The sequence below is a fragment of the Lissotriton helveticus genome, chromosome 10 (assembly GCF_964261635.1).
Source record: "Lissotriton helveticus chromosome 10, aLisHel1.1, whole genome shotgun sequence".
NCBI lineage: Eukaryota > Metazoa > Chordata > Amphibia > Caudata > Salamandridae > Lissotriton > Lissotriton helveticus.
In genome coordinates, this window is record NC_136071.1 from 168762309 (window position 1) to 168788284 (window position 25976).

The following is a 25976-nucleotide window of genomic DNA, read 5'->3' on the forward strand; positions in this document are numbered from 1 at the left end:
TTTTTTTACAATTGAAAGTTTTGTAGGATTACGCATCACAAATATGTTCATACGATATCACAACATGAAAGATTGTGCCTAAAAGTATGGGGTTGAGTGAAGTTGGTTAGTGTTTTCCTTGCTTAGTAGTACATGAATTTGTCACAAGAACTGCTGCTTTTACGTGTCTGAGTGAACATTGGGGCTTTGCTATGCCTTTTATCACAAGATTCACTTTTGCGCTGTCTGTTTGTGAGTATAAATGATCTCACATCCCTTTAACTTCAGACTGTCTAGTTAGTCACGAGAAAAACATGCTCAGCAGTGTGCACTAGTGTACAAAAGGCTCGCCGGGTACCATTGCCAATATATACCCATCCAGTTTCTGTACAGCATGGTCAATGTTGCTAGCACAGAGCAAAAAGCACACCACGTTTCTGTACAGCATAGTGAAAGTTGCTAGCATTCTGTACAGCATGGTGAATGTTGCTAGCATTCTGTACAGCATAGTGAAAGTTGCTAGCATTCTGTACAGCATGGTGAATGTTGCTAGCATTCTGTACAGCATAGTGAAAGTTGCTAGCATTCTGTACAGCATAGTGAAAGTTGCTAGCATTCTGTACAGCATAGTGAAAGTTGCTAGCATTCTGTACAGCATAGTGAAAGTTGCTAGCATTCTGTACAGCATAGTGAAAGTTGCTAGCATTCTGTACAGCATGCTTTGTTTAACCTCTGACTGGGGGAAAATGTGGAAACATATAATTCGCATTTAATGTTACATTTGCAGTGTTATCATGATTTGTGGTTGAAGTAACACAACTACTATTTTGTAATATTACCACAAAGAATTCGGGAAACTCCATATAAGCAGAGTCAATAAAATATTTTTCTCGTTGAGCCAAGGTGGTTAAACACAAGTCTTTATAGTTGTAAATTGTACAAATTCACAAAAATGTTGCAGTTTTAAAAGTCCGTAGGTTCTTGGTGTCAGGGAGATATGCTGGCAAGCATGTAATTAGCCCCGGTTTGCACATTTGCCTGATTTTTATGAGGGTTTAATATGTCCTAAATGTGTTTCATTTCAACAAGCACTGGCAAAGCCAATAGGCGTGGTATTAATGTGCTAATGCATGCAAACTGCATGTTTACAGGTGTGTACATGTTACCAAATGAAAGATAGACCTATTGGCCTTCCCAGTGCATGTTCAGCTAGACTGTCCTGAGATACTGTGTTCATGTCTTAGAGGCAGAGTTCTCCCCTCCCATCAACATAATGACAAGTAGTAGAAAGAGCAGGTACACCGCTCTCTCTCTTTCATAACTGGCCCTTTTCTGAGCATACGGCCCGCACTCTATGCATCATATCTCTAACGCTGCATAGATTTATGTGAATGTGTGTGTGTGTGTTGGTGCGGCCATGTGTTTATTCTACAGGCCTGTTTTGTGACTGTTTGTACCACAGAGAGTGGCATGGATGTGTGTGTGTGTACTTGGGCCAGATTGTATGTCTTCTGAGCACGTTATTTTATTTAGCAATTTGTATATAGTGCAAACTCCACCAGAAGGTATTGGAGCCATTTAAGTGAGCACCAGTTACATTACACAAGGTCACATGCATGTTTTGTAGGCCCCTGAGATTGAGTAGCTTGCCCAGAATCACGGGATATTGTGCAGACGCCGGGACTCGAACCTGGTTCCCTCAGTTTTAAAGTAGGCCACTATTGTCAGAACACCATATACCCTCCTGACTTCAAACATTATAGACAAGTACAAGTGTGTGATTGTACTTCATGGGTAATCTAATCTGTATTCGTAAGTGGAAGTCCAAGACTGAAAAGCACCTAAAGTTGGTGTTCACCATATTCATGGTGGTGAGGGGCATTCTCATTACCTCTTTGCTCTTCTCTGTTCCTCTCATTATGAAATGAGGAATTCATGCCTGTCGCAGACAGTATTTTGTATACAATACTACAAAGAGCAGGCTTCATGCCAGTCCATGCCCTTAATTAGATGGCTTGATTGTTAATCTCTGTTCCCTGGTCTGATACGCCGATTGTGTGGAGGGCTGGGGCTACTATCGGGCTCCTCACTTCCGCCCACGCAGTTTCCGCTTCCTCAGCTGCGTTAGAGACCCAGTTTGCATCATAGGCATTAGCCTATATATTCCAGATGCAAACGAACGCGTGCAGCGGACGTGCGCAGCAGGCACGCCTCTGGTGCACCAAAGGCAAGCCCGTCTGCACCTGGAGGCGTCCTGCACCGGCCATGCTGCCCAGTTCCCCTCCGGTGAGTTGCTTCAACTATATTACAAAAGGGAAAAACTGCTTAGCCTTAGGTGGCCCCCATTATGTCAGTGTACAGCGGCTGATCCGAGCTTGGAGGTAGACTTTCGAGGCAATAAGTGCAACTGATCTCTCCTCCAGCCCAGGAAACTCGCATCCAAGATCCTCACACACAACAATAAGTGTAAAAACAATAAGAAAACAAAGGACTTAAAGGCCACCCTTTTAAATTGTCGCTCTATGCAAAAGCATGAACCACACATTTATAGCCTACTTTTAGACTAACAGCCTGATCTTATATTTCCCACTGAGACCTGGCTGTATGAAGCCTTCAACCCTAATATCATCTCGGCCATCCCTACGGGTTATAAAATCCTTGGGAGGGACCGACCGAGTGGGAAGGTGGGGCGGTGTGACCATAATTTACAATAAAAAATTAGACTGTTCGCCCATCCCGATGGAAAACATCAAGGGTGCAGAGTCCTTAGGCTTCTGCTGTACCCTATCCCCCCATCATAGCATGGCTGTTTTTCTGATTTACTGATCTCCCATTGCAATTGGAAATGTTATTACTACGCTTAATACAGCCACGACCTCCCTGGCCTTAAAATACAACAGCTGCCTTATTCTGGGAGATTTCAATATACATATGGACAATGGAAAAGCCCCTCAAACAATTTCCTTGTTGGAGACACTACAGGCCTGCAACATGTTTCCATCTATTTCTTTGGCCACCTATCAGAAGGGCCATACCTTAGACCAAATCTTTCGCAACATTGACATATCAGTAAGCCTACCTCTTCCCATTACCTAGTCTGACCAACTCCTATTAAAATTTGTTATTCCCAACTCTGCCACAACCCCTCGGGCTAATGCAGGGCAGAGCGTCCCAAATTACAGGATGTTCCATAAAATATCCACCCCAATGTTAGCAGACGCCCTCAGTTGTTCCTCACCGGAGCTATCTGGCTGTCCCGACTCGGACGCCCTCTCAATAAATACATAGAAATATTGTGGAAAAATGGAACGGAAATGCATTAAATCCTATCTACCTGAGGACAGGAAGGTGTACAAAGACACCTTAAAAGTTCATTACATTCTCATAAAGGCAGTCAAGAAAAACTTCTTTCAAACCAAAATGGAAAATGCCCAAAATAAGAGTTTGGAACTCTTTAGCATAGTTAAATCCTTTACCGCCCGAAAGCCGGCACAAACTAAGGGCCATGCACGGAAGAATGGTCGAAGCAAATAGCTCAACTCTTCCACAAAAAGATCTCCATGATCCAACAAGCCTTCACTAACATCTCAGAGGAAGAACAGACCTTCTACTTTAGTTCTAACAGCAAATTTCACATCTTGGATCCTCCATCTGTACTAGCTTTAAATGAGTTTCAGCTTGAAGAGTCACTGACCCTTCTCCAAAGCATTAAGTCTGGCTGTCCTACCGACCCATGTCCTGCGAATAACGTGAACCTATTAGCTCCTACCATAAACCCCACAGTAAACCAGCTATTTAATGCTTCCTTCTCCTCATGCAACATGCCAAACGCCAAACCGACTGATCCTGCCAACTACAGGCCAATCTCCCGTCTTCCGGCCCTCTCCAAAGTATTAGAGAAGCATGTAAACAAGGCCCTCCAAAAACACATTGAAGATGGGAAGCCTCTTCATGAGTCCCAATCCGGTTTTAGGGCTCGCTACAGTACGGAGTCCGCTCTGCTGGAAGTGATTGAATTTCTCAAGGTTAAGCTGGACCTGGAAGGCAAGGCTGTTCTGATACTGCTTGATCTGTCGGCGGCCTTCGATACAGTCCCACATGAGAGGCTCCTGGAGAGACTTGCTAGCATTGGCCTGGGGGGGCCGCCTTAACATGGATGTCATTCTTCTTGGCACATAGATCTCAGGACATCTGGCTCCCTCCTTTCTCATCCCTGGTTCCGGCCATGAATGTAGGTGTCCCTCAGGGCTCCATTCTCAGTCCTACCCTTTTTAATAAAAATATATCCCCCCTTGAATTTCTGGTAGAGGAAGAGGGCGCCAAAATTGTTTCCTATGCTGATGACAATCAGCTAATTTTTACGTGTGAAAAAGGAACCAACTTTGATGGGGCAATGATTAGGTCTTGCCTCACAAAGGTTTTTTTTTAACTAGCTTAAGATCAATCAGCTGGAGTGCAATCCTGACAAAACTGAACTTGTTTTCTTTGGTAATCCAGAAACACCTGACTTGAGGTCTTGGTGGCCAAAAGATCTGCTGCCCCCGTCTGCGTAAAAGGAGAAAGTCAAAAACGTAGGAATTGTCATAGACAAGACACTCTCCATGCGCTTTCAAATCCCAAATCTAACTGGTGCTTGCTTTGGCATACGCCGGATGCTAAACAAAATTCCTGCCACGGTTACCGCTTGAGAGCAGGCTCTGGTGAATCAAAGCTTGACTATGTTAACAGCTTGTACCTCGGTCTTCCAAATCCCTTATCCAGCGCCTACAAGTGGTACAAAACGGGGCGGCCAGAACCATCCTGAGACCTAAACCCAGATCTAGTATGACTCCTATTCTTAAGTCTCTACACTGGCTCCGCATAAAAGAACGGATCGACTTCAAAGCGATGACCATCTTCTTTAAAGCTTTCCACAGCTTAGGAGCCAGCTACCTAAATAAGCGTGTTGATCGATACACAACATCTAGACCCCTAAGATCTTCCAATGCCAACCTGCCATCATGCCTAATATATGCCGTGCCCGCTCTGGAAGCAGATCCCTTGGTTTTCTAGGCGCAAAATTGTGGAATAGCCTCCCTGAGTCTCTGAGACTAACCACAGACCTACTCTCTTTCAGGAAGAACTTAAAACCTGGCTTTTTAATAACTGATGGGTCTTTTACACACATTGCACTCCTGCTATCACGTGCCAGCAGGGCCAGCTCTAGGGCGGTGCGACCGGTGCTACCGCACCAGGTGCTGATTCTTGGAGGGGGCGCCGTGTTTGGAAGTATTTTATGGTTTTAAAAGCACCTGCTGCTGCATTGCTGGCCGCCGCCAATTTTCATACAACAATAAAAATGTTAAGATAACTCCGGTGATTAACGTTCTTCCTGGAGAGAGGAGTTTTGTCCAGTGGAAGTTTTAACTCATTTTATGGTAGAACAGAGGGTTTATATGCCTGCTGCAAAGAATGTGTACCATGCAGATCACAAAGTGCATATGGTTTAAAAAGGTCAGTGCTTTTGTCAGAAAGATCCTTTTGTTACTAGGAGAGTAGATGTTAAAATCCTAACATGGAACAGTGAGATAATAACTGTCATCAAAGAGCTGCATGCAAACTGCAAGGTAAAGATCAGAGCATTATGATTTTTTTCTTCTTTCATTTTTCTAATGTTTCAAAAAGGGTTCCTTTCGGTAAAAAAAAAATCCTTATTAATAAATGTAACCCCCAACCGTGGTGTTATGTTTTGAATTCTGAGTCTAAGCTTCTCCAGAACAAGCACTCAAACTACACAGCCGACCAGTATAAATGACATGTGACTCACCTTGTAGTCTTCTGTCTAATGTAACATTTCCTATTCACTGATTTACACAAATATAAATGATTGTCTCTGTGTAATGTGTGTGTGATGTAAAGTGCTTTGACACCCTACACTGGTATAGGTGGCGCTATATAACTAAAAACATCTGAGAGAGAGTGATTATGGGACTTGAGGGGGCACAGTTAAAGGGTGGTAGTAAGGGAGTCTATGGGGGCACCCATGGGGGTGCCATCAAACATTGTCGTATGGGGTACCGCCAGCGCTAAAGCCGGCCCTGCGCGCCAGGACACTCGTCTGAGTAGCTGCGCGCTTATTAAATACACTATTTCATTTCATTAGGTCCCTGACAGTGCAAAGGAACACTCGTCCCAATTATAAGGGCCTTATTTATGAGGCTGTGCTTCACTTTTATGTCGCTGATGCAGGCAGTGTAAAAAATGTGCCATGTTGCGCCCTATTTACAAAGTGACGCATCTAGACAGATGTGTCACTTTGTAAACCCCTCCACCACATTATACATGTGCCAGGTATAATGTATGCAAGGTGGGTGTTGCCCCGCAAAAAGCCTCGTAGAAGTAGCACATTGAAATCCATGAGAACTCAGTGCGCCACTTCTAGGATGCAATTGCATCAATATCTTACACCTACCTCACAGCAGGCGTAGGACTGATGCAGGCCCTTTCACATGGAGCTTGCCCCATGTGAAAGGACACATTGCTGGAGTTGTGTCTATTTTCACACACACCCCAGCAATGCATCACTTTTGCACCTACAGATAAGTCAGAAATACTGACATATCTGTAACTCCTTGCGACATGATGCGTCATACCGTAAATATGACGCATCCATCATGAAGCAAGGAGGGCGCACTAAGAAGTGACGCATCCCTGTTTTCATACAGCGATGCATCACTTCTCATAAATAGGGCCCTAAATGTGTTTACATCTAATATTCAGGGATAGTTAAGTGTGTTTTCAATATTGTAACACAGCATCACCTCACCAATATTATTGCAAATAATCTCTATGACGCCCTCCCATTTCTTATATGTTAGGCCTTGTTTTGATCTAAAAGAATTTTTTTTCATGTATATTGCATGAAACATAAACACAACATTTCTCAGCAAAATGGCTGTACTAGACTCACACATCAGGTACATAAAAATAAAATAAAGGAAAACAGTATTTATAACAATCTGTATAGGAAATATTCAAGGTCATTAGGGCAAAACTCTGGAGAATGGAGCTGACTCCGTCAGGGGGCCACCTGAAAGGCTGGGGCCCTGGACCAGAGTCCACCTTGCCCATGCATTAAAACGCCTCTGCATGCGGCCCCCATGGGCAACACGAGCTGCTGCTTAGTTGCTGAACACTAATCTTTAGTTTTTTTTTTAAATAAATGTGGAATCATTTATTAACCTGCAAATAAATGCATGCTCGTTTATTTAACATTTTTTTTAGACCTCCTTACACAATCTCTCACCCACCCAAGCCCCCTACCGCCACCCTGCTGGCATCAATGTGGCCCTTGGTAACACCCCAGACTGTATTTTGTGGCCCCAGGGCAGATGTTTGCAAGTACCCATGATTTAAAGAGTATTATAAAAGGACTCTGTACTGACGTTATGACCATATTACTATCATGGCGAGGTAAGTATTTATACAGTTCATAGGTCAAGGTGTGGTGACTTTTTCAGTGATAGCTAAGAAATTTTACTATTCAGTCATGTTCCTTTTGTGCAAAATAAAATAAATATCTTGTTGGTGACGCTATGTTCATGTTTATTTATGACAGTGAGGTGAGTAAAACAGACTATTGACTACTAATGCATCAGGACTTCTGGTAATTCTGTCCCATGGTAGCAGTAATACCAGTCCATTAGGAGACATCTAAAATAAACTCAGTGCTCACATTCTGCCCTTTTCACTGTCACAACGAAGAGAGTATTTATACTGTTCATAGATCAAAGTATGGTATTGGAGAGTCATGTTTAGCATTCCAGTGATAGCCGAGGGATGTTATCGCTCAATCCTTTATCGTATGTACGGAGGCAGTACACGCATCTTGCTCTAGAATTAAAAATGAATAATTGTGCCTGCAATAAAAAACAGGGCATACGAAATATTAGCTTTGCTTTTCTTGAGGGTTAATAATCCTGACATATTTAATGACAGCCAGTCCCATACAACTTGGGTTGCTGTAGATGGCCACATCTTCTTTTCACTAACCAAACCAGTATAGCAGCAATAAAGGGGCATCTGACAAGACGAAACACACATTGGCAAAGCCAATCAGTCTCTGGCATGCAAGAGCTACAGGTTCTGTGAATGTGTTTCGGTATTGCAGATGATAAGTGTTCCCCAGGCAGATGCAGCACCCAAGCGCCTGCAGCTGTTGCACCGTTACTCCTTTATGTAACCACAGGCCTACATTAACAAAGCATCCCAAATTAAATTGACCATTTGATAGCAAGCAAAACACAATAGGAAATGTGTTAATTCCCTTTAACAAGTGCTGCTAAAATTACCTAATAAAATCATGATACTTATTGTGTTCGCCTCTCAAGAACAGAAGGTACTGTCTGCATGAGTGCAATTCATACTAGTGACTTGCATGTTACATATGCATAACTGCTGCAGGCACTCAACCCACTGAGCTATCCAACTGGCTAGAAGTATCATGGCCAACAATTATCAAAATGCAGAGATCTTTGCACGTGTAGATTCAAATTCAGGAATCCTTTATTAAATCTATTACCTCTTCCATTTACAAATGATGTTTTTTGGGTCACTGTTTTGCCATTGTACTGTTATCACTGGTTCACATGGGAGTATCCTCTCATGGCTAACTCGGCCTTTGAATGTTCTGAGGTTGATAAAAATGAATCCTAAATTCCCGCAGTACTTAGATATGTCAGCCTTAAAGTGTCATGTAATAGTATTGTATTATTTTTTGCCACTGTTGTTCTTAAGGTTTGTATGGGGCTTAGAGATCGGGCACGTGCAAAGTGCCTCTTTGGTGCCCTTGGTAGGTTGCAGTTTCAAAATATGAGTAATGTAAATTTACTTGGGTGCTGGCATCAACATTTACCAAACCTACATCTCAAAGGCAGGGTTGTTGTCTGTTGAAAATACCTTTGTTTATTTTATCTTGCATACGCCTTTTACTGATCATTTGCTTTTAACCTGTTATTCTGCAACATAAAAAAACATGTGCTTCCTATTATGACGTGTTCCTGTTTTTTGCAACTATCTCAGGGGTGGTGAGAGGGGTGAGAATGAGTGAATGAAGGGCAGATATAACAAAGCGTTCACATGACCTTGCAAGATAATGGAGACCATGGAAGGGATTGCGGATGTACTGTGCATTGTATTAAAAAATACAAAACTCCTACTATACAGATGCACTACAGCGCCTAGGAGTGCAGTTTGTGGCATGTGGCACTTTACAATCGACTTCCAGTGAATTGAAGCAAGCCCTTCCCACAATCTGTCTTATTAGTAACCAGTGAGCCGGTCATGATGTGTTCCTGTTTTTTGTAACCATCCAAGCGATGAGGATGAGTGAGTGAAGAGCAGCTTAAATGAAGCGGTCACGTGACCGTGCAAGGCACTTGGGACCATGGAGGGGATTGCTGACTTTCTCGCCCTCTCCCTACGAATGCTCTCCTGGTAATTGAAAAAGATGCTGTGGCTTGAGAAACAAGATAACATGATTTACAGGCCTCTTCGATTATGGTCAGAGAAGCAAAGGGCAAGCAGTCACGGGGCACAGAAGGGAGCAAGCAACAGCAGGAGGAGGAGGGTGGCTGGGAGATGGAAAAAGAAGAAATGGGGAGAGGGGAGAGCAATTTCACGATGGTCAGAGAAGCATAGGGCAAGCAGGATGAAGAAAGCAGCAGCGGTAGGAGGGTGGTTGGGGGACAGAACTAGAAATGAGGTAAGAGAGGAGCTTCGCGCGCACCCAAGATGGTCGCGTGAGCACAGGGCTCCCGGACCCTCGCCACCTCCACCGACTATCCTGTACTTTATCCTGGTTTAGACGACGGGTGCTTATTGGCGAAGTTCTACTGATCATTTATCTGTTCCAAAAAACTTATTTGGACTTCGGGGTCCAGAGCTACAGATCGCCGCAGTTTTCTGGCCTGCTCCAGGGTGACGCCCCGAGCTATCTTGTCTGGCCGGCCGTTCAGTAAGTGAACAACAACGGATTGCTGGACTGGCATGGGCTTGGCAAACGCTTTTGGTTTCGATTCCTGTCCAGAAACCAGCCTGACTTTGTCAGCTACGCAGAAAGCCAGACGTGCCTATACTTTTTGGTCTCTCCGCTTCTGATGCCGATCTGTCGTGGCTTCCAGTTCTGAGACTGGCACCACCTTCGCCCTTTTGGTCCTGCATTTGCCACCGCAGTAACCATTTTCACCCGACAACAGGCGACCCTCAAGGGTCCAGGATCTAAGATGGCCACCAAGCCAGAGAGTGAGAGGCGCAGGACCAAACCGGGCGTTCGAGGGAGTGCTTTGCAAACGAACATTATGGACAGGTACACCCTTACTAAAGGATCGCCGGGCGCAGCATCTAAACCCTCGACGACAATTCCGGAGGACTCATCGATTGAGGAAGAGCTCTCGTTGCGGGATGTCATGGGCGCCATTACCGGAATGAAGGCTTCATTGGGGCAACAATATGAGGCCTTGACTCTCAAACTGGATACTGTGTCGATTGACGTCAATTTGATCAGGGTGGATTTGGCGAAGACGAACGAAAGGGTCAAATCCCTGGATCTCAAGACCGCTAGCCTGGTCACTGACGTCTCTGACTTGCAGGCTGAAGTCGGGAACTTGCGGAAAGCTAATGACTATTTCTCCGGGCGCCTAGAGGACTATGAAAGCCGTGCCAGGCGCAACAACATTCGCCTGATTGGAGTCCCGGAATCATCGACTGCTGCCTCGACGGACTTATTGGTGGAAGACCTGGTGCTGAATCACTTGGCACCCAAGGGTCTTAGTAAGTTTTTCGCTGTCGAGCGTGCACATAGGATCCCTGGCGGCACACCTAAATCGGGTGCTAACCCACGACCCATCATAGCGAGGATCTTTCATTTCCGGGACAGAGACGCTATCCTGCAGGCTTCGAGACAGTCTGGTCCCATTGCCTTTGAGAACTCTACAATCAGCTTCTATCCAGACTTTACACAACAGGTCCAGAAACAGAGGCTGGGGTTTCAAGGGGTCAAGAAGAGACTCAGGGACAGATCTATGAAGTATGCCATGCTCTTCCCGGCCCGTTTGCGGGTGGTTCATAAGGATCGTACTTTTTTCTTCGACCATCCTGGGGTCGTGAGTGACTGGCTTGACTCGCTGCCTGCGGATCAAGAACCTTCTGAGGACTCTGGCAGGTCGGATCGGGCGGAGGGTGGCCCAATGGAGCAGGAGTAGATATCGACTTTGACCCCGTTCCCTTACAGTTGGCTTTGATCTGTGCTAATGCCGTGACATTAATGTTTGCAAGTGATAGTCCTTTTGGGGGTGGGTGGGGGGTGAGCGGGTCCTTTCTCCTCCTGGGTTTTCTTTTCGTAGACTAGTTGGGTGGTTGGGCGACAGGCACACTGCAAGTTTATGGGGCTTTTTGGTCTTCAGCAGGGGTGCGGGGTGGGGGGTGTAGTTGTTTGGGCACTGTTGGGGGAACCGGGATGTTGGTTTGAATTTTATTGTTATTTGCAAGGCGAAGGAAAGACAAACTCCTGTTTTTTGAAGTTGCTTCGGGTGTGGGGCGGGGGAGGGGATGAATTCGGGGACTGGGGGTAGGGGACTTCATATATTGTGTTGGAACGTAAATGGGTTGGGGGATGGGATCAAGAGGAGGGTGGTGTTGCAATTGCTGAAACGTTTGTCTCCTGATGTTGTCTTACTGCAGGAGACACATTTGCTCGGCAACAAGTGCTACGCTCTGAATAGGCGTGGTTATCGCCTTGTGGCGCGCTCGGGTTTCCACCACATTCGCTGATTTGAGTGGACTTATCCTGGGTCTCCCCGAGGGTTTGCTTTTGGTTGGGGGTGATTTTAACGCGGTGGTCTCGGGGATGTGTGACCGTCACCCTCCCCGGGAACTGCCGAAGGCCCAGACTTGGTTGAGTGACTTCCTAGAGACGCTGGGGCTCACTGATTGCTGGCGCTTGCTTCACCCGGGGCAGTCGCAATATACCTATCATTCTGGTGCTCATGGTAGTCTCTCGAGGTTAGATCATATACTACTGCCCTCAGCCCATGCTTCCCTCATACGGGAAGTTAAACATCTGGCGAGGGGTATCTCGGACCATTCTCCGCTTTGGCTGGTAGTTGATGCACAACGGGGTTCGGCGGGCCGAGTGGCTCCGATTAACCCCTGGTATTTGAGGGATCCCAGGGTCAGGGCTGAGCTGGTTAAAACGCACGATTGTTATTTTGCGGAAAATGTGGGCTCTGTTTCCTCCCCAAGTTTACTTTGGGAGGCTTACAAGACTGTCATTCGTGGCCAGGCCCTCTCGTTGATTGGTGGCGTGAAGTGGGCTAACCGTGCTGAGATGGTTCGCCTTGAGGGAGAGGTCACGGCCCTGGAGGGGTGCTTGGAATCTGGGGTCACCGCTGAGGGGTTACATCTATTGGAGTTGAAACAACATGAATACAGAGCTCTGGTCACGGAAGCTGCTAAGGAAATGGGAAGGGAACAGCAGGGCCGCCTGTATGATGTGGGTGATAAAGCTGGGAAGCTACTTGTTTGGCTGGATAAGAGGGAGAATGCAAGTCGTGTCGTCCCTGTGATTGTTGCGGAGAATGGAGAGTGTTATACTGACCCTGCTGATATTGTTACATGTTTTTCCGATTATTTCCGCGAGGTGTATTCCCCGGTGTCTGATCGATCTGAGCAGGACTCTCACCTGCTATTGCGGGATATTGCACTTCCCCGATTGTCTGACATTGATAGGGATGCTCTGGATGCGCCGCCTACTGTGGAGGAGATTGCCGCTGCTATCCGTTCGGTCCGATCCGGCAAGGCATCGGGCCCTAATGGGCTCCCCATTGAGCTATATAAACTAGGCCCGGATACGCTGGCTCCACACCTGCGCTCGATGTTTCTCGAGTCTTTGGAGGTGGGCTCTCTCCCACCGGACCAGAGACTGGCTTCTATAGTCGTCATCCACAAAGATGGGAAACCTCGGGATCGCTGTGCCTCTTTTAGATCCATTTCATTGATTAATGCGGAGCCTAAAATCCTGGCCAGACTGCTGGCGACGCGTTTGGCGACTGTCATTGGGACCTGGTTCACCCTGATCAATCCGGCTTTATAGCGCATCGCAACACGGCGCTTAACCTTCGAAGGTTGCATGGCGTCTTGGCGCGAGCCGAGACGCTACGTGAGCCCGCCATCTTGGCGTCCTTGGACGCTACGATGGCGTTTGATACAATAGAATGGCCGTATTTGTGGGCGGTTCTTGCCAAGTTTGGTTTCGGTCCGGAGTTCGTTCGGTGGGTCAAATTGCTTTACGCCGGTCCCATGGCTCAGGTGGTGGTCAATGGTCGGGTCTCTGCTCCCTTTGCACTGGGCAGAGGTACGCGACAGGGCTGTCCTCTGTCCCCCTTGTTGTTTGCTCTCGACTTGGAGCCGCTGGCGGCCTGGTTGAGGTGGGAACCGTCCCTGAAGGGCATTAGATGGAATTCGGAGTTTGAGGACCGTGTATCTCTCTATGCTGATGATATTCTGCTGTATCTCACATCTCCTCGTAAATCCCTCATTGTACTGTTCTGTCTTAACATCCTTTCGTAAAAACTTGGGTCTTGTCATTAATTGGTCGAAGTCCTGTATATACGTCCTGTCGGGAGACACTCCTCTCCTGCCCAGTAGTTGTCCCATCGCGATTGCGCGAGATGGATTTAAATACCTAGGCATTTTTATTACTCTGAAGCCTGAACTGCGGTTTGACCGGAACTTGTTGCCCCCTCTTCAGCGCCTTCGGGCAGATGTTGTTGCTTGGGGAAAACTCCCTCTCTCTCCCCTGGGTAGAGCGGCATTGTTTAAGATGATGTCACTGCCCCGCTTCCTCTACGCATTGCAGAACACACTTGACGTTGTCCCGGCTAAATATTTCCGTGAGGTTGAGAGCTTACAGAGACAACTGGGGTGGGGGGGTAGGCCCCGGATCGCCATCGCTAAACTGTCGCTCCCGTGGTACGACGGAGGAATTGCTTTGCCTGATATCCGTCGCTATTATTGGGCGTCTCAATTGGGGGCGATAAATCATTGCATGTACGGCCCTTCGCCGAGTCCGGCCTTCGAGAAGGACAAGTGGCTATTGCCAGGGGGTGACTATAATAGAGCCCTCTACTCTAGACTCACCCCTCGAAATGTAACGGGCCCCACTAGGACGGCTGTCCAGGTGTGGAGACATGCCTCCATGGCGCTTGGGTGGATTGATAAATTGACTCGTGCCACCCCACTGTATGCATCCGATAGACTTGGAACTCTCTGGCAGTCGAAGGGGTTTGATAGGTGAGACTTGATAGGTATCAGTAGGATTGATGACGTTTGGACCAAAGGGAGAATGAAGACGTTTGAGGAATTGAAAACTGAGTACGCTCTGAGCGATCGCGAATTTTTTCGCTATGCGCAGGTCCGCCACGCGGTGCTCTCGGTCTTCCCTCTGGGAGTGGAGATGCCGGAAGCGTCCCCGTTTGAGGATAGGGTACTGGACGGCCATGTTCCTGATAGTACGATTTCGCTTATTTATAAAAAACTAATCAACTCCAGGTCCGGTCTCCTGTTTCGTCTTAGAGGGGTCTGGATTGGTGATGGGCTAGAGCTAGACGATGAAGATTGGCAGGCGGCGATCTCCTCCCCTAAAGAGGTGGCCATCCAGGCGCGCCTTAGATTTGTGCAACTTAAAATCCTGCATAGAGTGTATGTAACTGGTCCCCGCTTGGTACGCATGGGCTTTTCTGTGGATGGTTTGTGCCGGCGTGGATGCGGTCTCCTGGGCACTTTTTTACATATCATTTGGGAATGCCCTGAGATAGTGCGATTCTGGACCCGTGTGCATGAGGTGATGAGTGAGGTTACAGGGGTGCGATCGATGCCGGAGGCTAGGAGATGCTTGCTGAATGTGTGGGAACCGAACGACTACTCCGTATCGCAGCTTCGATGGGTGACCTTGGGCAACATGATTGCCAAAAGAGACATTGCGCAACTGTGGGGTGCTCAGGGATCACCCGGGATTCGGAAATGGAAACAAAACATGGATTGGTGCATGTTCAGGGAAAAGACTGTATATATTTCTCGTGGTACGCCCCGAAAATGGGGGAAGATATGGACTCAGTGGAACACTTACCGTGGTGATATATGTACCCCCCCTCTCCCAGACCCAGATGTTGCACCTACGTCCCCATAACCCGAGGGTTCCTCCACTTGCTGCTGTGTATTGGACTACATTTTGCTCCTTCTGCCCCCCCCCATGCGAGACTCTTTCTTTGATGAAACCTATGCTCATTGATTGACCTTCCCGCTCCCACACCATGTAGTGCAACATTGTCTGTACTGATGTCTTCTCTTTTTCTTTGTTCCTTGCAAGTTGTTTGTGTTTGTGTTTATAAATTCAATAAAAAGTTTCAACAAAAAAAAAAGAAATGAGGTAAGAACATGATTTACAGGCCTGTTTACAGAAACATTGCTGTGCTCAGAGCAAGTGAAAGCACAACCACCCCTGAGATGGGCTCTTCAACAAAGAAAAAAGAAGTTCCCAAAATGCTCATATAATGGGGCAGTAGATAGATAGTAGAAATTGTCCATGCTCTCGGGGAGAGCTAAACTCAGGAAGAGGCATATCGCATGCTTGCCATGGATTAATGGATTAATGGAGAGAAAGATCAGGATAGCGATGTTGGAGCCAGCAAACGGGAAGCCTACGGGTGGGCTGAAGCCCACACAGTATATACAACATGTCTCTTTTGAGACAGCGCATATGCTGTCTATAGTCGAGACCAAAAAACCAGCACCGTTTTGACATAATAAACACAATATTAGCATTCAAGCCCTCGATATACAAAGATGTATTAATGATTGTCTGAAATATTTACACAGAGGGCATCCTGGTGCTAAGACAAAAAGCAAAGACAGACATGAGTTAAGGCAAGAATATCCAATCCAGTATTTCAGCTTTTTCCAAAATAAGCTTAGATTTGGATCACATCAGATCTTCTAAAGAGGGCTCCAGAGTGTGGCCACCAGATAGGAGACCGTGGAACCGATCACAAAACATTTTTGACTGGCGCAATTTCATGACTTGGTAGTAAGTTAAGCCAGAGCTTGTTGCAAACAACTTTTACCACCTCAGTGTGAAGCAGGTTTCTGAATCTGGTAATCTGTGGTCAGAGTGTTTGTACATATTTGTTATGTGCCATTTTGTTGCAGTAGGGACGGGTTCTATTGGTTTTTTGTACTGCTGCGATTTTATTCTGTATTATTTCAATGTGATTTAGCTATTTTATAAGACTGTAGTTGTTGTGTTGCCGTCCGTTTGGACTGTTTTGCTGTGTTGTGCCTTATTAGGTTTTAATTGTGCTGCTGTCATGCTGTGTATGTTATTGTGTTATGTTCTATTGCCTACTTCAGATGTAGACAAATGCTGCTTCATTTTAAGCCAAGAGCAGCACAGGCATTTAAAGGTCCTTGAGCAACAATAATTTACCACTATCAAAGGTGCTGAAATACCTATACTCCAGCTCAGCAGTTATTTTAGATACCACATAGCCCAAAACTGTGATAGACATCTACCTTAAATTAACATTTAAAGCGTTCACTTTATGACACATGACCGAAGCGTAACAGATGCCAAATAATGGGGTTTGAAACTAATGTAGGACAAAAGCCTATGCTGGATTAAGAAAGGACCAGCTTTGTAAAAGGTGTGGAGCAGAAACAAAGATTCATAAAAAGGAAACCCTTGGCGACCGGTGCCAGTTAACAGCAACAAGATGCCACCTGTGAGCACCATGCAGCCACTTCAGTCCATTAATTGTAGTTTATTGCATCATTTTACTGTTACAGGTGTGTTTTTGTACATAAACAATTTATATACAAGCGTCTGACATTAATCATTTTCAAATCCATAAAATGTTTGTTTATTTGCCTTATAAGGAGCAGGTTAGGGCATTTAGGGGCAGATTAGGATGGCGGACGGACCTGTGTCCGTCCGCCACCCCAGAGGTGGAGGGACCGTCCGCAGGGGCAGCGGCGGTCCCTCCGTGCAAATTACGATGTGACCACCACCCTGGCGGTCACATCCTGTATTAATAACATTGCGGCGGGTGCTGCTTCAAGCAGCACCCACCGCAATGTTAAAAATGCATGTATTACATTTACATGCACAAAGCGGCAGGCACCGCGCGGTGCCTGCCGCTTTGAGCATGTAAATGTTGGGGGGTACCATAGGTACCCCCCATGTGCACCCCCACCCCACGGCGGAAAAGCTGCAGCTGAAAAGCATGTCTCTGTGCAAATCCTAATTTGGCTGACGGTGTCTTGCAGACACCGTCACCAAATAGCCCTCCCCACCCCGCGGATCAGTGGCGGACGGACCTGCCGTGCGCTGCTGGTCCAACCGCAATCCCACCGCCATCCTAATCTGGCGGTGGGTAATCTGTGTGGCTGCGGCAGTGAATCCGCATACTCCGGGCCGGCGGTGGCTTCCGCCGGCCCGGAGTATGCAGATTCACCGCAATCATAATGAGGCCCTAAGTTTGGTGCCATTTAAATAGAGTTGAATTAATGATAATTGTTTGGCATCAATGGGCCCCTTTTCTTACATTACATTTTGGCCCACATCAAGATAGGGCCCTACATTTCTCTGGTCCTCCTTAAAATACTGCCCTACATGACTCCGGTCCTCCTTATGATGCTACCTTACATGACTGTAATTAACAACAAGGGGTGGTGATGGACAGAGTCTCTGAATTAAGCAGAAAACTCTCACCCAGTCAAGAGATCAGGGCTAGATCCAACACCGTTTTTTAGCTCACTGCATCATCCCAGTTTCAGAACCTGGCTGTATGCAAATTAGTCTGTTCCTGTCCCAGTGCATGATGGGAACAGGGCAAACCAAACTACAAAGCCAATTCTTACACTGGAAAGGAAACAAGCTACCGGGGACCGGTTTCTGGCATTTCAGCCTCTTCGGCCCGGCTTGCTTGAATCCTGATGGTGCAGTGAGCAAGGGACTCATGTCTGAGCATACCCTTCCACGCTTAGGGTGGACAAAATAATTAACAACAAGGGGTGGTGATGGACAGAGTCTCTGAATTAAGCAGAAAACTCTCACCCAGTCAAGAGATCAGGGCTAGATCCAACACCGTTTTTTAGCTCACTGCATCATCCCAGTTTCAGAACCTGGCTGTATGCAAATTAGTCTGTTCCTGTCCCAGTGCATGATGGGAACAGGGCAAACCAAACTACAAAGCCAATTCTTACACTGGAAAGGAAACAAGCTACCGGGGACCGGTTTCTGGCATTTCAGCCTCTTCGGCCCGGCTTGCTTGAATCCTGATGGTGCAGTGAGCAAGGGACTCATGTCTGAGCATACCCTTCCACGCTTAGGGTGGACAAAATAATTAACAACAAGGGGTGGTGATGGACAGAGTCTCTGAATTAAGCAGAAAACTCTCACCCAGTCAAGAGATCAGGGCTAGATCCAACACCGTTTTTTAGCTCACTGCATCATCCCAGTTTCAGAACCTGGCTGTATGCAAATTAGTCTGTTCCTGTCCCAGTGCATGATGGGAACAGGGCAAACCAAACTACAAAGCCAATTCTTACACTGGAAAGGAAACAAGCTACCGGGGACCGGTTTCTGGCATTTCAGCCTCTTCGGCCCGGCTTGCTTGAATCCTGATGGTGCAGTGAGCAAGGGACTCATGTCTGAGCATACCCTTCCACGCTTAGGGTGGACAAAATAATTAACAACAAGGGGTGGTGATGGACAGAGTCTCTGAATTAAGCAGAAAACTCTCACCCAGTCAAGAGATCAGGGCTAGATCCAACACCGTTTTTTAGCTCACTGCATCATCCCAGTTTCAGAACCTGGCTGTATGCAAATTAGTCTGTTCCTGTCCCAGTGCATGATGGGAACAGGGCAAACCAAACTACAAAGCCAATTCTTACACTGGAAAGGAAACAAGCTACCGGGGACCGGTTTCTGGCATTTCAGCCTCTTCGGCCCGGCTTGCTTGAATCCTGATGGTGCAGTGAGCAAGGGACTCATGTCTGAGCATACCCTTCCACGCTTAGGGTGGACAAAATAATTAACAACAAGGGGTGGTGATGGACAGAGTCTCTGAATTAAGCAGAAAACTCTCACCCAGTCAAGAGATCAGGGCTAGATCCAACACCGTTTTTTAGCTCACTGCATCATCCCAGTTTCAGAACCTGGCTGTATGCAAATTAGTCTGTTCCTGTCCCAGTGCATGATGGGAACAGGGCAAACCAAACTACAAAGCCAATTCTTACACTGGAAAGGAAACAAGCTACCGGGGACCGGTTTCTGGCATTTCAGCCTCTTCGGCCCGGCTTGCTTGAATCCTGATGGTGCAGTGAGCAAGGGACTCATGTCTGAGCATACCCTTCCACGCTTAGGGTGGACAAAATAATTAACAACAAGGGGTGGTGATGGACAGAGTCTCTGAATTAAGCAGAAAACTCTCACCCAGTCAAGAGATCAGGGCTAGATCCAACACCGTTTTTTAGCTCACTGCATCATCCCAGTTTCAGAACCTGGCTGTATGCAAATTAGTCTGTTCCTGTCCCAGTGCATGATGGGAACAGGGCAAACCAAACTACAAAGCCAATTCTTACACTGGAAAGGAAACAAGCTACCGGGGACCGGTTTCTGGCATTTCAGCCTCTTCGGCCCGGCTTGCTTGAATCCTGATGGTGCAGTGAGCAAGGGACTCATGTCTGAGCATACCCTTCCACGCTTAGGGTGGACAAAATAATTAACAACAAGGGGTGGTGATGGACAGAGTCTCTGAATTAAGCAGAAAACTCTCACCCAGTCAAGAGATCAGGGCTAGATCCAACACCGTTTTTTAGCTCACTGCATCATCCCAGTTTCAGAACCTGGCTGTATGCAAATTAGTCTGTTCCTGTCCCAGTGCATGATGGGAACAGGGCAAACCAAACTACAAAGCCAATTCTTACACTGGAAAGGAAACAAGCTACCGGGGACCGGTTTCTGGCATTTCAGCCTCTTCGGCCCGGCTTGCTTGAATCCTGATGGTGCAGTGAGCAAGGGACTCATGTCTGAGCATACCCTTCCACGCTTAGGGTGGACAAAATAATTAACAACAAGGGGTGGTGATGGACAGAGTCTCTGAATTAAGCAGAAAACTCTCACCCAGTCAAGAGATCAGGGCTAGATCCAACACCGTTTTTTAGCTCACTGCATCATCCCAGTTTCAGAACCTGGCTGTATGCAAATTAGTCTGTTCCTGTCCCAGTGCATGATGGGAACAGGGCAAACCAAACTACAAAGCCAATTCTTACACTGGAAAGGAAACAAGCTACCGGGGACCGGTTTCTGGCATTTCAGCCTCTTCGGCCCGGCTTGCTTGAATCCTGATGGTGCAGTGAGCAAGGGACTCATGTCTGAGCATACCCTTCCACGCTTAGGGTGGACAAAATAATTAACAACAAGGGGTGGTGATGGACAGAGTCTCTGAATTAAGCAGAAAACTCTCACCCAGTCAAGAGATCAGGGCTAGATCCAACACCGTTTTTTAGCTCACTGCATCATCCCAGTTTCAGAACCTGGCTGTATGCAAATTAGTCTGTTCCTGTCCCAGTGCATGATGGGAACAGGGCAAACCAAACTACAAAGCCAATTCTTACACTGGAAAGGAAACAAGCTACCGGGGACCGGTTTCTGGCATTTCAGCCTCTTCGGCCCGGCTTGCTTGAATCCTGATGGTGCAGTGAGCAAGGGACTCATGTCTGAGCATACCCTTCCACGCTTAGGGTGGACAAAATAATTAACAACAAGGGGTGGTGATGGACAGAGTCTCTGAATTAAGCAGAAAACTCTCACCCAGTCAAGAGATCAGGGCTAGATCCAACACCGTTTTTTAGCTCACTGCATCATCCCAGTTTCAGAACCTGGCTGTATGCAAATTAGTCTGTTCCTGTCCCAGTGCATGATGGGAACAGGGCAAACCAAACTACAAAGCCAATTCTTACACTGGAAAGGAAACAAGCTACCGGGGACCGGTTTCTGGCATTTCAGCCTCTTCGGCCCGGCTTGCTTGAATCCTGATGGTGCAGTGAGCAAGGGACTCATGTCTGAGCATACCCTTCCACGCTTAGGGTGGACAAAATAATTAACAACCTTACATGACTGTGGCCATCCTCATGAGTCTGCCCAACATGTCTCTGGTCCTCCTCCTGATTGTGCGTACGGATGATCGCAGAATCCTTACTAGCAATAGCTTCTACATTTCCTGTGTCACATGTTCAGCTACTATTCCATGACAGAGAAGCTGGCATTTTGTATACAGTCTATTAATGTGTTTTCACTGCACTTCTCTTGCGTTGCAATGGAAGAAGTTTGTGTCTTTGGCATTGCAAGAATATCTGACATATTGTCGTGAAGTTTTGATGAATTCACTATTAGTCTCTACTCCAATTAGTAGTATTGCAGGAGTGTAACTTTTACGTAGACCCATCTGACAAAGTAACAGGTGGATTATAGCATGTAACTGTTTATCTTGAGCAGGGCTATAAATAAATCCTTAATTTCTTTAAAGGTGATATTGAAACCACTCAAATCTGGGGAACATTCATTTTCCAAGCAATTTAAGGAATATTGCTGAGCCAATCAGTTTCAACGTGCCTATTAATTACTAACAGTACACAATTTGGTTGTTGGCTGACTGGGGTGTGAGCCCTAGTCAAGTAGCAACTACAATCCATGTCAGTGTGAGACACACGCCAACCCTAAATTAATCCATGTTCAGCCCTCTGTTAGCTTGGTACAGAGCACTCAGGCTTAACTTAGAGGCAATCTGTAAAGTATTTGTGCAACATTTCAAACACTAATTAGGTGAAACCCAACACATAATCACACACCAAAATATAACTTCTTTAATAAATAGAACAAGTCCAACATTTCCCCAAATCTAATCATTGGAACCGGAGATATGTAATTTTAAAGAATTTAGAGGAAATACCACCAAAAAGCAAAAAGTGCCAAATGCAAATATGTGGCTGCACAAGACCGTGACAAAGTCACAAGTTCAGGCCAACCGCGATGGAGTGCAGTCAGGCTTCAGGGACCCTGCTTTTAGGATTTTTAACACTGTGAAAAATCGAATGAAATTTATTGAAACTGAAACTTCAGGGACCCAGTTAGGCACGCTGAACACGATACCATAAATCCTGTTTTGCGAAGCAGTGTGGGGATCCCGTTGAAAATGCATCAGACATCCAAAGCGATGCATCGGTTTCCAAGATGTGGTGAGGCTGTGGTACGAGCTCCTGCGTCATCATCAAGTATCCAGTTGACAAGTGTCAGTTCAGAGGTGCTGTGAGGCTGCAATGCAGAGTCTGCAATGCCAACTAGGGTTGCGAGGGTCTGCACTGAGGATGTGTTTTGCAGTGGCAGTAACAAAGAGTCTGCAAAGGTGATGCAAGTCTTTGCAGTGGGTGGAATCCACACAGCAGCAATGGTGTGTCAGTTCAGCTTGGAGTTGCGCCAGGCAGCAGAGGAAATGTGTTGGTTCCGCTGAATCCACAGAAGCTGGCAAATCACCTTTAAGGCCAATTCCAAGGGTCCTTGACTGGAATAGCACCACTTGGCAGGGTAGACTCACAGATGGCAGAGTATAGGTGCAGGTGTAAGGTTGTTGGAAGCCTGTTGTGTCCCTGACGCTTTAGATCAGGAGGCCAGCCAACTAGACCCCTGCAGTCACTCTGGGCACGGAGTTCAGGAGATGCTAGTCCAGCCCTTCTCATCCAGGCAAGAGGGCAGCAGGTCACCAGAGCAGCAGTCCTCAGAGCAACAGGGTAACAGAATGGTCAGGAGCATAACATTCCTTCTTCCTGGCAGAGCATCCACAGCTCCAGAAGTGTACTGAAGAGTTGGTGTTTGAGGGCCAGCATTTATACCCAGTTGTGCCTTTGAAGTGGAGAGAAGGTTCTATAGGCATGACTTTGAAGTACACTGGTGCCCTTTCATCTTGGCTTTTGCTCTAGACTAACTACGGGTGGTATGGATCCCTTTATGTGGAGCCAGGACACAGCCGATTTAAGTGTAAATGGGTCTGGGCGCAGCTTCTCCCTCCCATCCAGCCAGTGATGGCCCATCTAGTCACACCTAAGCTCCCAATTGTGTGTGGTTGTCTGGGAGGAACAGACAAAGCCTAACTATCAACTACATCTAGTCATGTAGCCTAGGCCATGCTGCAGGCACCAAGTGGCTAAGGCAGTAAAATGACAACTTTCTAACTGTGTTACAAAGAACAAGGGAAACCCAAAGGAATTGCACTAGGGGCCTTGGGCGTTAATCTATTTTAAGGAACAATGGTCCCTAGCTCAATCTGAATCATAGAACGATAGACATACATAAAACACCATGGATGTCCTTTGTCCAGCCGGACAGGATTTTTATTATTTTCCAAAATCTTTAAAAATAGCTCAGAAGATCAACATAAAATTACAAGTGGGCACAACCACAGTGTACAAGACAAAACAAGAAGGGAAATTATATGCAGAAACTTACAAGGCGGTCTGTACTAGTATTCAGTTATTCAGACTTGATTCTATTTTGAACACACCATTGTAAAGGCTTGTTATAACAATGTTTGGTACATATGGTACTCACTGGTCGACGACGTTTCGATGCCACACTTTAAATACAGGGCATCATCATCAGGACAAAAATGAAAATCATGTTTGTCTAATCATACTTTCAAACATTTGCACAATTATCATTAACTTAATGCACATATTGAAAATTAAAGAGAGAAAAACGGGAGAAAAAGATTGAAAAAAGGGGTTAAAATGCTAGGCATGATACTGAAACACATTTAGAACGACACATCCCAATAGTGAAAAGGTATCTATGGACTGTGATGTTTTAATTAGAGGACCATGCTTAATTTGTAGATAAGAAACTCAAGTGATGGCTATGAAGTGTTCTTTAAAGGATCAGGAGTTTTTTATTGGAAGTGAGGAAAATACAAAAACGGCGCAGTGATATTGTGAACATATTCCATACAACGTGCTTTACGGCGCAGTGATGGTTTTATGGTCAGAGACAGAGGAAGGCTAAGGGACAATTCTTAATGGGGTACCTGGTGATCGGATGGTACAGTCTAAATTAGATTGAAGCACAGGGGCCGTTAAGAGGTCGCTTGAGGCTGATAAAAACAGAAAGGAGAAGAATAAATACTTTATGTATTTCTTCTGTCAGGGCTAAGGAAAGGTCTGAATTCAATGGTAACTTACAGCTTGTGCCATTGTCGTAGTAACCGGCTTTGCTCGTTTTCAGCATGCGTGTTTAAGGATAGTTGAGGGAATAGCTGAAAAAGGCAGAAGGAAAACAGGTATTGGCGTGGAGTGGTGCCGAAGTGAACCTTAATAGTATAACATTAGTACCTGTGGTTACTTATTGAGTGTTACTACCATATATGAATAAACAAGGCAGAGTGTTGGCGAAGATAAAGAACTCCACTTGAATTTGGGCGTGTTAATCGGCTTTTCCCGCTGACAGCATGCATATTGAAATAGATGCGGAAGTAACTATAATGGGATAGGAGGAGTGAGAGGTATGAGAATGGAGTGGTTCCCAAGTAAACCTTGATAGTATAACTTTAATAACTATCATTACTTACTGAGTGGCATTTACCACGTGTAAATAGACGAGGCAGGATATTCACGGCTTGCAAATGCAAGAATCTGCGAGGAAATGGTGGAGTTAGCATCCGAACAAAATAGACCACTCGGGGTAGGGAATCTAGAAACGGGCGATTACTTACTTATAGAGCAGCAGCTCGATGGCTGATAAAGCGGGGGTCTGACGAGGTTCGCTATCTCTGTGCCTCGCGGGTAACGTATTTATGATTTGGACGAATATAGAAAGGGAGGAGAGACTGCGGGTGCTGGAGTACTAGCCATTAAGAGGCTGATATCAAAGGGGAATAAGGCGGCCATATTGGAATGGAGCTACTTGGTTAGTTCGTATTAGTGTATTAGTCCGTGTTAGTGAATTATGCCACATAAAAACAGCATTCTTTTATCAATAGCTGAATACTTTGGAAGTGAGATTAGTGAACCATTATTACTGAAGTGTGACATATATAAAAAAAAAAAACATTATCAAAAAACAAACAACGTGGGTTTGTATAAGCATTACATTTCCATATCAGAGATTGGGAGGCTTTCTATAAAATATTTTCAATAAGGAGGTCCAATCTTCTAATCGATTTAGGCCATTACGTATACTTTCCGTTTTCAAAATCCAGTGCAGTTCCTCCTTATTGAGGAGTAGAGAAATATCTGCTACTCGTGGTGGAATTTTTATCTGCGTGATTATTGTCCATGTAAATTCAGTTTCCTTATGGCCATTGTCCATGAAATGCTCAACGAGGGGCGCATTGGCTGTTTGGCATCGAATCCGGCTTCGGTGTTGGCCCATCCGAAGCTTAATTTTCTGGCTTGTCTGTCCTATATATATCAGCATGCAAGGGCAAATTTCCGGGGGAACCATACCACCCGTAGGGGAAAATTTTGAGGGTGGCTTAAAAGGTATATTAGCATGTCTCTCTGGAGTGGCCAGCGACATTTCCAACATAGATCAAAGGTCCACCCTTCTCCCAATTATCAATTTGACTAAACATACCCTATCTAGCAGTGAATTGTCTCTTTTAAGTAAAGGATTATCGTTTGTTCCAACTATACGTCCAAACTTTTTGGATGCACAAACAGAGCTTTTGCGTTTTTTCAGAAAGGTCAGATTGCATAGTTTCTTTATTTTAAATCCCACTCCAGAGAGACATGCTACTACACCTTTTAAACCACCCTCAAAATTTCCCCCTACGGGTGGTATGGTTCCCCCAGAAATTCCAACTTTTGAAAAATTGGTCCTTAAGACTTGGCTGACCTAGAAAATAAAAGATCTT

The 25976-nt window shown here is 45.9% G+C and overlaps 1 protein-coding gene across 1 annotated transcript in view; it reads right to left on the reverse strand.

Moving 5' to 3' along the window:
* Positions 1 to 25976, reverse strand: part of LOC144786062 (cytochrome P450 3A21-like) — a 344860-nt gene that overhangs the window by 295568 nt on the left and 23316 nt on the right. The gene's annotated exons all lie outside the window — the stretch shown is intronic.